The following is a 12,344-nucleotide window of genomic DNA, read 5'->3' on the forward strand; positions in this document are numbered from 1 at the left end:
TAAAGAACACTCTAATTTCTCTTAACTAATATTATGGAGGTGATTATGCACATCATTTACTTATTCTGGCCAGTTTGATCCTGTTATTATACAAGTTATCAGCTAACTGGCCAAGGATGTTTGGCCTGATGGCTTTGATGTAATGAGCATTTATGTGACATTTAAAAATGATGACATAGACAGATACACCAGAAATACATCTACGCATGGAACAACTCCTACAGAGCATCTACTGAACGCTGGCAGAAGACCTCAGACCTCCCAAAAGGCAAGAAACCCCCCACGTACCTGGGTAGGACAAAAGAAAAAACTAAACAGAGACAAAAGGATAGGGACGGGTCCTGCACCAGCGGGAGAGAGCTGTGAAGGAGGAAAAGTGTCCACACACTAGGAAGCCCCTTCGCGGGTGGAGGCTTCGGGAGGCGGAGTGGGGGAGCTTGGGAGCCGCGGAGGAGAGCACAGCAACAGGGGTGCGGAGGACAAAGCGGACAGATTCCAGCGCAGAGGATCGGGCCGACCGGAACTCGCCAGCCGAGAGGCTTGTCTGCTCGCCCGCCGGGGCGGGCGGGACTGGGAGCTGAGGCTCCGGCTTTTGTCGGAGCGCCGGGAGAGGACTGAGGTTGGCGGCGTGAACACAGCCTGCAGGGCGTTAGTGCACCGTGGCTGGCCGGGAGAGAGTCCGGGGAGAAGTCTGGAACTGCCGAAGAGGCAAGAGACTTTTACGTCCCTCTTTGTTTCCTGGTGCACGAGGAGAGGGGATTAAGAACGCTGCTTGAGAGAGCTCCAGGGACGGGCGCGAGCCGCGGCTAAAAGTGCGGAGCCCAGAGACAGACATGAGACGCTAGGGCCGCTGCTGCCGCCACCGGGAGGCCTGTGTGCGAACACAGGTCACTAGCCACACGCCCTTCCGGGGAGCCTGTGCAGCCCGCCACTGCCAGGGTCCCGGGATCCAGGGACAACTCCCCCGGGAGAACGCACAGGCGCGCCTCAGGCTGCAACGTCTCGCCGGCCTCTGCCGCCGCAGGCCTGCCCCACACTCCGTGCCCCTCCCTACCCCCCGGGCCTGAGTGAGCCAGAGCCTCCGAATCAGCGGCTCCTTTAACCCCGTCCTGTCTGAGCAAAGAACAGACGCCCTCCGGCGACCTACACGCACAGGCGGGGCTAAATCCAAAGCTGAGCCCCTGGGAGCTGTGAGAACAAAGAAGAGAAAGGGAAATCTCTCCCAGCAGCATCAGAAGCAGCGGATTAAAGCTCCACAATCAACTTGATGTACCCTGCATCTGTGGAATACCTGAATAGACAACCAATCATCCCAAATTAAGGAGCCGTGTGGATGAAAGGCTCTTGGTGCTGCAGCCAGGAGTCAGTGCTGTGCCTCTGAGGTGGGAGAGCCAACTTCAGGACACTGATCCACAAGAGGCCTCCCAGCTGCACATAATATCAAACAGCAAAAATTTCCGAGAGATCTCCATCTCAACGCCAGCACCCAGCTTCACTCAACGACCAGCAAGCTACAGTGCTGGACATCCTATGCCAAACAACTAGCAAGACAGGAACACAACCCCACCCATTAGCAGAGAGGCGGCCCAAAATCATAATAAGTCTACAGACACCCCAAAACACACCACCAGACGTGGACCTGCCCACCAGAAAGACAAGATCTAGCCTCATCCACCAGAACACAGGCACTAGTACCCTCCACCAGGAAGCCTACACAACCCACTGAACCAACCTTAGCCACTGGGGACAGACACAAAAAACAACAGGAACTACGAACCTTCAGCCTGCAAAAAAGGAGACCCCAAACATAGTAAGATAAGCAAAATGAAAAGACAGAAAAACACACCGCAGATGAAGGAGCAAGATAAAAACCCATCAGACCTAACAAATGAAGAGGAAATAGGCAGTCTACCTGAAAAAGAATTCAAAATAATGATAGTAAGGTTGATCCGAAATCTTGGAGATAGAATGGACAATAGAATGGACAAAATGCAAGAATCAGTTAACAAGGACCTAGAAGAACTAAAGATGAAACAAGCAACGATGAACAACACAATAAATGAAATTAAAAGTACTCTAGATGGGATCAATAGCAGAATAACTGAGGCAGAAGAACGGATAAGTGATCTGGAAGATAAAATAGTGGAAATAACTACTGCAGAGCAGAATAAAGAAAAAAGAATGAAAAGAACTGAGGACAGTCTCAGAGACCTCTGGGACAACATTAAACGTACCAACATTCGAATTATAGGGGTTCCAGAAGAAGAAGAGAAAAAGAAAGGGACTGAGAAAATATTTGAAGAGATTATAGTTGAAAACTTCCCTAATATGGGAAAGGAAATAGTTAATCAAGTCCAGGAAGCACAGAGAGTCCCATACAGGATAAATCCAAGGAGAAATACGCCAAGACACATATTAATCAAACTGTCAAAAATTAAATACAGAGAAAACATATTAAAAGCAGCAAGGGAAAAACAACAAATAACACACAAGGGAATCCCCATAAGGTTAACAGCTGATCTTTCAGCAGAAACTCTGCAAGCCAGAAGGGAGTGGCAGGACATATTGAAAGTGTTGAAGGAGAAAAACCTGCAACCAAGATTACTCTACCCAGCAAGGATCTCATTCAGATTTGATGGAGAAATTAAAACCTTTAGAGACAAGCAAAAGCTGAGAGAGTTCAGCACCACCAAACCAGCTCTACAACAACTGCTAAAGGAACTTCTCTAGGCAAGAAACACAAAAGAAGGAAAAGACCTACAATAACAAACCCAAAACAATTAAGAAAATGGTAAAAGGAACACACATATCGATAATTACCTTAAATGTAAATGGACTAAATGCTCCCACCAAAAGACACAGATTGGCTGAATGGATACAAAAACAAGACCCATATATTTGCTGTCTACAAGAGACCCGTATGCTAACACATATATATGGAATTTAAGAAAAAAAAAATGTCATGAAAAACCTAGGGGTGAAACAGGAATAAAGACACAGACTTACTAGAGAATGGACTTGAGGCTATGGGGAGGGGGAAGGGTAAACGGTGACAAAGCAATAAAGAGGCATGGACATGTATACACTACCAAACGTAAGGTAGATAGCTAGTGGGAAGCAGCCGCATAGCACAGGGAGATCAGCTCGGTGCTTTGTGACCGCCTGGAGGGGTGGGATAGGGAGGGTGGGAGGGAGGGTGACGCAAGCGGGAAGAGATATGGGAACATATGTATATATATAACTGATTCATTTTGTTGTGAAGCTGAAACTAACATACCATTGTAAAGCAATTATGCTCCAATAAAGATGTTTAAAAAATAAAAAAATAAAAAAAAAATAAAAATGATGACATATAATGAAATATCATTCAGCCTTATAAAGGGGTGAAATTCTGACACTTGCTACAACATGGATGAACCTTGAAAATGTTATACTAATGAAGTAAGTCAGATACAAAAGGACAAATATGGGATGATGCCACTTATACCTAGAATAGTCAAATTCATAGAGACAGATAGCAGAATAGTGGTTACAAGGGGCTGGAGGAAGGGGGAACGAGGAGTTATTGTCTAACGGGAGTAGAGCTTCAGTTTGCAATGATGAAAAATTTCTAGAGATAGAGAGTGGTGAAGGTTACACAACAGTGTGAATGTACTTAATGCTGCTAGCTGAACTATACACTTAATGGTTAAAATCTTATATTTCACATTATGTATATATGGCTCAATAACAAAGGCAAACTGCTAAATACAAAATAAATGATATAATATAAACAGTAGAAAGTACACAGATTCAAGAGCTTGTGAAGACAAGCCACAGCCTAGGAGAAAATATTTGCAAAAATATATCTGATAAAGGACTGTTATCCAGAATACACAAAGAACCCTTAAAACTCAACAATAGAAAATGAATAACTTGATTAAAAAATGGATACCTGAACAGGTGTCTCACTAAAAAAATAAACAGATAGAAAATAGCCTTTGAGAATCTGCTCCACATCATATGTCATTAGGGACATGCAAATTAGAACAAAAATGAAGTATCACTATACACCTAATAGAATGTCCAAAATACAGAATTCAGACAACATCAAAAGCTGGATGGGAACTCTCGTCCGTTGCTGGTGGGTATGCGAATTGGTACAGTCACTTTGGAAGACAGTTTGTCTATTCTTACAGAGCTAAAGATACTTTTACCATATGATCCAGCAATCATGCTCCTTGGTATTTACTCAGAGGAGTTGAAACTTACAGCCACACAAAAACCTGCTCATAGATGTTTGTAGCAGTTTTATTCATAATTGCCAATATTTGGAAGCAACTGAGATGTCCTTCAGTAGGTGGATGGATAACTAAACTGTGGTACATCCAGACAATGAAATATTACTCAGTGGTAAAAAGAAATAAGCTACCAAGCCATGAAAAAACATGAAACAATCTAAATGCATATTACTAAATGAAAGAAACCAGTCTGAAAAGGCTACATACTATATGATTTTAACTATATGACATTCTAGAAAGGGAAGAATTATGGAGACAGTAAAAAGATCAGTGGTTATCAAGGGTTGAGAGGAGGGAGAGATGAACAGGTGGAGCACAGAGGATTTTTAGGGCAGTGACACTATTTTGTAGATATTGTAATGGTGACATACATTACATAATACTTGACATTATACATTTGTCAAAATCCACAGGATATGAACCCTAATGTAAAATATGGACTTTGGATGAAATGATGTATAGGTTGATCAATTGTAATCAATGTACTACTCTGATGGAGGGTGTTGATAATGGGGGAAGCTGTGAATATGTGGAATTAGCAGGTGTATGAGAAATCACTGTACATTCCCCTCAATTTTTCTATGAACCTAAAAGTGCTCTAAAAATAAGTTTTAATAACGTGCACAGAACATAATTATATAGCTTGGTGGATTTTCATAAACTGAGCTCACTTTTATAATGAACACTCAAGTCAAGAAATAGAAATACCAGAAACCTCCCATGTAACTTTTTATCCACTATCCACTTGCCATAAGTAACCACTGTCATGTCTTCTAAAACTATAGATTAGATTTTCCTGTTTTTTTTTAAACTGAATAAAAATTGAATAATACAACCCATTTTGTTTGTAAGAGTCATTTCTATTTTTGTCTGTAGTTGTAGATTGTTCATTCTCATTGCTGTGTACTATTTTATTGTGTGAATATTCTGTAACTTATATATCCACCCTACTATTTGAGTAGTATCCTGTTTTGAGCAATTGTGAAGTGTGCTTCTATGAATATTGTAATGCATTGTGCTTTTTTTTTTTTTTTTTTTTGGTGAACATATGGATGCATTTCTTTTGAGTTCATACCTGGGAGTAGAATTGCTAAGCCATAGGGTATACATATATTCAGCTAGATAGATAGTGTCAAGCAGTTTTCCAAAGTGGTTGTATCAGTTTACACACCATCAGCAGTGTGAGTTGTGTTTGCTCTGTGTCCTCGCTAGTCTTACCAATTTTATTTTCCTATCTGTTCATTTTAGCTATTCTTGTAGGTGTGTAGCCATATCAACTCATAACATCTTCCAAATAACTTCTCAATTGCCTCTATCACACGTATCTAAGTCTCTCTGCTTTTGGTTAGGTTGATACTCAGATTTTTTTAAAAATCCCTTTATTTTTTTACCTTACATCAAAATTTGTATTTCACATGATATATTCATAAATAAAACAGTGGATTTTGGGTCTGGGTTCCACTTTGGTTTTCTGGCAAACACTTCAAAAGACAACTGTTAGCATCAAGATTCCAGTGTCCTGGTATGAATAAATTAACAGTTGTCTGCAAAGTTAAAAGTCTAGCTTAATGCTTTTGAAATATTTTGACAACCATTTTACTGATGTAAGTAATTTGGATGGCCTGTTTTTATGGAGAAGGAAAATCAAAACACTTTGAAATCTCAAATGGGTAAAATTACTGTACTGACTAGTAAAATTTAATTATTTATCTAGTGCTATACAGGATATGTAGAAAAATTGGGTCCTGTTAACTGGAAGCTAAATAGAAATGACATTAAATTGTACTTATTCAGATTAATTGAGAGACAGTCAGATAAGTATTAAGTTTGAGTTCTATAAAAAATTTAGTTTTATATATTCCAAGTATGTACTACACAATTGGTAGCTAAAGTGTTTCACAGGTCATTTAGGAATTTGCTAAATTCCTAAAAAGTGAATGAATAAGAAGAATGCATAATACATTAATTGTTTAAGGATTGATAAAAATAAGGTACTCAGTAAAATGTATATTTTCTAGTCAAACATGAACTTATGCAGTACCATGTATTTTAGTGATTTGATTAATATACAATTTCTCCTTTTTTTAGCCTTTCTCTGATCACAAATTCAAAATGAGTAGATTATGAATTAACTAGTAAAGTATTTTAGTAGCACTTTGATCTTTAGGGATTCCTAGGATTAAAATTACATGCATCCAAACAAAAAGTGATTATTTGCATATCAAATTATTTGTATAAGTCGATAACATGTGCATATAAGTTCTACAAATCCTTCATTATGTATTGCTATAACTGCCAAACAGCATTATACTATTTGCAGTGTGTTTCTAGATACTCAATCATGTTACAAAATCCGTTAACAGTTCTGTCAGTCTTGTGTCTATCCTCAGCTATCACTCAGGGGGCAAGCAGTTTAAAGGTTGAAGGCACATTTTCATACACACACTAGAATTCAGCCCCAGGGCCATACACTCTAGGATGGCTGAATCTCTCTGATTTTAAACAAGAACCATCATGAGACTTCTTATTTAGCTCTCCTTGAGGGGCATATAAGGATGCCCTTGAGGTATTTAATTAGATGGATTCATCTCTATCCTAGGGTTATTGGGGGTGTGCCAAAGGAATATAATACTTAGTTGCTACTTCAAAAGGCTTGTGTGCCGGTTGAAAAATTATAGTTTTCAAATGAGCAAGTAGAGTTCCAACGTTCCCAGCCATTTCATTCACCACAAAACTGCCAGAAGTGTTCTCCAATTGTTATTTTCATTTGTTGTTATAGTAAGGTCATTCCTGTCATTGTTTATTGTGATTTTGGGAAACTTCATTCCCATCTCTAACATGATTCTAGAAGACCCTTTCTTTATTTTGTATATCATTTTCTGTTAAATTTCTGACTTCCATATATCATCAGTTGGCTTGTATTAGACTTGGATAATGTCATTTCTCTTCCTGACACACAAGGCATGCTAGAATATAATCTCCATGGTGACAGAAACTTTTGTCCATTTCATTCACTGCTACATCCCCAGTGTCTAGAATAATGCCAGACACATGGTAGGTCCCAGTAAAATTTTCTTGAATGAATGAGTGATGAACAGCAATTTTAGCTTCAGGTAAATTGTAGCAATTAAAAAATTAGAATTAAAATTGTAATTTAAATCCAGTTTTCTAGACATCATTGCTAAAGAAATACATTTATTTTACATAAAACTTCCAGATGATCAGAGAAGGTGAACCTCATGAACTCGTCTCTTCTTTCTTTTTTTTTTTTTTGTGGTACGCGGGCCTCTCACTGCTGTGGTCTCTCCCGTTGTGGAGCACAGGCTCCGGGCGCACAGGCCCAGCAGCCATGGCTCACGGGCCCAGCCGCTCCGCGGCATGTGGGATCCTCCCAGGCCGGGACCCGAACCCGTGTCCCCTGCATCGGCAGGCGGACTCTCAACCACTGCGCCACCAGGGAAGCCCTGCCCTCATTTTTAGATGAACATCATTGAGTTACTTGGATGTTAGCAAGAAAAATTAAACTTCTGAAATGCTTCATTCAGGAGTAGAAATTGGGTGTTTTATTATATTTCTCTCTAATGTATAAAAAACTAGAAAGGATGCATTTTTATCTATGAGGATCTTGTTTTTTATATCTAAAATGTGTTTGACTATTGCTTGGAAGCTATCATAAAGCTTTTATCTCTCCCTGTATTGATAAATGCTTATATGTATGTATCTGTAACAAGATAAACATTCTACAAGGCTTATGTAGGATTTGTATCTATTAATTTTTTTTCCTTCTGGGATTGGGATTCACAATCTAATATAGAGAAGGAGAAGGAGAATTGGGCAGTATAATGAAAAGGACATTTGCTTTTGACCTTGGATCTAGTATTACCTCTACCTTTCCCAGTAAAATTATGTTGCTTGGAGCAAGCAACATGGTATCTCTGGGCCTTAATTTTCTTACCTGTATAAATGACTCAGTTGGATAACATAATTTCTAAGATCAAAATTCTTTGTTGAAAGGTGAAATTTTAGTTACTCCAGAGTTGTTGACAGATTTAAAGCATGGAGTAGACACTTAACACATTGAGTACGTATCTGTTAAATGAAGGAATCGTGTGTGATGGGTAATTTTATGTGTCAACTTGACTGGTCCACGAGGTGCCCAGAAATTTGGCCAAACGTTACTCGGTGAGTATTGTTAATTTTTTAAAAAACAATGTACACAGTGTCTTCTTTTGTTCAATATCTCTTCTCACAAACCTATGTAACAAGTAGACTAGCAATTTTCTAAAAATATATTTTATTATATAATAGATAAGTGACTTTTTATCCAGATAAGTTTTTGAGATTTTTGTTTTCATGGCATGTGCTCTAAAGAAATTAAGATGTAGGACTACCGTACAGATTATTTCATTTATTTAAATAAAAATGCAAAGGATTCATTTTGTATTTAAAAATCAAAGGACAATGGAGAGTAAATAGTGAATAGCAAACAACTGGTATCAAGGTATATAAAATGTAAGAGTCATGAAGATGTGTTAATAATGGGGATTTATTAGAATCCTAACTTCCTCTTTACAACAGCATAATTAATTGAGTAGACAATGTGCTATGTATTGGGGAAAGAAAGATAAAAAATATATATAGTTCTTATCCTTAAAAAGTTGTCTAGTGGAAGAGAAACAGATGTGCATTATATTATAGGGGGGAAGAATCTAAGTCCTGTAACTGGAGTTGGTCTCCTCTACTTTTAAATGGGATAATAATAATAGAATAGTTACTTCATACTGTTACGAGTTTTAGATTAAACGGTACTGTATCAGCTTTTGCCCCATATTTCAGTGGCTTTTGCTAAAACCAACTTGTGCTTCTTTCCCTTGTTACGTGAGTGCTGCAGATTATCTGTTGTTTTGCTGGGCTTGATTGGTCTCTGTTGAGTTCCACATGTCTTCTCATTCTGGGAGTCATGTTAAGGGCACATGTTTGAACATCCTGTTCCTGTGGTGAAGACAAGAGTAAGAGAGACAGAGCCAGACTATATGTAGGCATGTAAAGCTTCTGCTCAGACATATGGTACATCTGGTTTACCCAGATTTCATTGGCCAAATCAAGGTACATGGCCAAGCCCCAAATAGATAGATAGGGAAGAATATTCTGCCATCTAGGAGCATGGCATGAGTGAGAAGCCAGTAAATATTTAGGAACAAGTAATCTACCACAAGATGTAATACATGTAAAACATATAAAGCATTTAGCATGTTTGGCACAGAGTACACATATAATGTTTATAATTGCATGATACAATGTTTATAATTGTATGATAATAGCAGTAATGCTGAGAGTGACTAAATTATATAGAAACACAGATAATGGAGTAATTCCATTCTTGCAGGGGAATGTAGGACAGCATTACAGAGGAGGAGATATTTGGCCAGTAGTTCAGGGGAGAAAGAGAGGAAAGTATTTCCAGATGGAAAGATACAGTAATATAGAAAAAGAGTAGGCTAAAGGCAAAGTAGATGTGGGGTTTATGACCCTTCCTGGAAGTGATGTCTTATACCTAACTAGTTATAACACTTATGATAAATTCAGCTGCAAGTAACAGAATGTTTAATTAAAAGTAGCTTAGGGACTTCCCTCGTGGTCCAGTGGTAAAGAATCCACCTTCCAGTGCAGGAGACACGGGTTCGATCCCTGGTCAGAGAACTAAGATCCCACATGCCGCGGGGCAACTAAGCCCATGTGCCACAACTACTGAGCTCACGTGCCTCAACTAGAGAGCCTGCATGCTCCAAACTACAGAGCCCACATGCTCTGGAACCCACACGCCACAACTAGAGAAGAGAAAACCCGCACACCACAACTAGAGAGAAGCCCGCACGCCACAACGAAAGATACCGCATGCCTCAGTGAAGATCCTGCATGCCCCAACTAAGACCCGACACATAATTTTTTTAAAAAAGTAGCTTAAATTACAAAAAGCATGTGTTGTATCACTAAACAAGAAGTCTTAATGTGGTGAATTTAAGGATTCATTCAGTATTATAAGGATGTCTTCACTGAAGGGTTTTAAAGTTTCCATCTTTCCACCCTTAGTGTGATGGCTTTTGTCCTTAGGTCTTTCCTGTTGTGTTCGTACGTTGGCTTTTGCAGCTCAGGGTAACATGGCCTCACGCAGCAGCATCTAAATGCATGATAAGAGTTTCTCTTTTGGCGTCTCTTTTTATCAGGTCTGAAAATAGTTTTTATTTCTCACAGTTCTACAGGCTGGGAAGTCCAAGATGAAAAAGCCAAGAGATTCAGTGTCTGGTGAGAGCCTACTTCCTCTTTCATAGATGGCTGTCTTCTTGCTTTGTGCTCTTCATGTACTTATAAGGGCATCAGTCCCATCATGACTCCACCCCCATGACCTAATTATCTCCCAAAGTCCCCACTGCCCAAAACATCACATTGGGGGTTAGACTTCAACATACAAATTTTTTAGCGGGGGGGCACAAACATTTAGTACATGGCAACACATCATAATTTCTTTTTAAAAATTCCTTAATTTTATATAAAACTAAAGGACAAAGAGCTCAGCAGTATCCTCCTTTGAAATGCACTCATCTTGTGCCATTACAGAGGCCAGTTTGAACATCTGATCAGTTTGTAGCTTTCTTGAATGGGATGCTGATTCCCAAGGGTAACTGCAGTGAACAGTAAATGAAGACAAGATGGCACTAGTCAACACATACACTCACACTTAGGATTTTAAAAATGTGAAAGCTTAAGTTATCACAATGAAAAAAAAAAAATTCTGGAGCAAAAGGTAAAAATTCATCTATTTTCCTCTCAATCCATATTCTAATATTCAGACAGCATGGTTCTGTGACTCGTTGGTCTAATCTTCCCTGTTTATGACGTAGTTCAATGCCCACACATTTTTAGTTCTTATGACTTTCTTTTGTTCATATGTTTGAGTCAATTACGTTAGCTATTCTTCAGTGTATTAGACAAGTCTCTACCACTTTATCCTTCAGTGTCTCACATTATAAGCTTTTTGGCCTCCCAACCCTACTGCCTGATAGAATTTAAATCACAAAATGGAGCAAAAAAGAAGCAATAAGGAGGCATGGAGTTTATGGGAAAGATTAATCATGAGAGAAGATCTGAAAAATATAAGAAAACAATAAGGACAAAGAGACTAAAAATGGCTCTTTTAATGGGTGGACCCCTTGAGGAAAAGGCCTGCATAACCATGGAGAAGGAGGAACAAGGGTTTAGCCAACACAGTTGGTATTTGAAGGGCAGATTCTGCTTTTCTCAGTTTGATTGATAATTTTAACTTTTAAAACATTGAACAAATAAAGCTTTCTCTTAAATATTTATGTCAGGATTTATGGCTTATTTCTTAATATTTCCTGATGAAAAAATATTAACAAAAGAAGAATGGACACAACAGTTTTTAGATTCATTTCAGCAACATATGAGCATATTCCCATTATGTTAAAAAAAATACCATGAACAGAACATGTTTAAAGTTGATGGAACATTATTGGTGCTATGTATAAAATAGACAACTGATGGGACCATACTATATAGCACAGGGAGCTCTACCTAATGCACTGTGGTAACCTAAATGGGAGGGAAGTCCAAAAGGGAGGGGATATCTGTATGTGTATGGCTGATTCATTTTGTTGTGCAGTGGAGGCTAACACAACATTGTAAAGCAACCATACTCCAATAAAAATTAATGAAAAAAAATGATAAAGTTGATGGAAGATTCTCTAGGAGAGAAGACCTCCTAAGAATCAAGCACTGTCCTAAGCAACTTCCATTCGTCATCTTGTGTGGTCTTTCCAACAATCCTGAGAGGTGTGCTTATGCTCATTTTATATATGAATAAATTTAACCTCACAGAGTTCAGTAATTCACCAGGGTTTTCAACTGGAGAACTAGGACTTGAGCCCACTTCTCTCTTACTCCAAAGCCTGTCTGAGTTATCCTTTACTGTGTTTTTAAAGAGGTAAATGGGATTTTAAAAAAAAAAAAAAGGTTTAGAAGAGCATTAAAATGAATCAGTGATAAATA

This window comes from Grampus griseus (genome assembly GCF_964374135.1).
Source record: "Grampus griseus genome assembly, chromosome: 2".
Taxonomy (NCBI): Eukaryota; Metazoa; Chordata; class Mammalia; order Artiodactyla; family Delphinidae; genus Grampus; species Grampus griseus.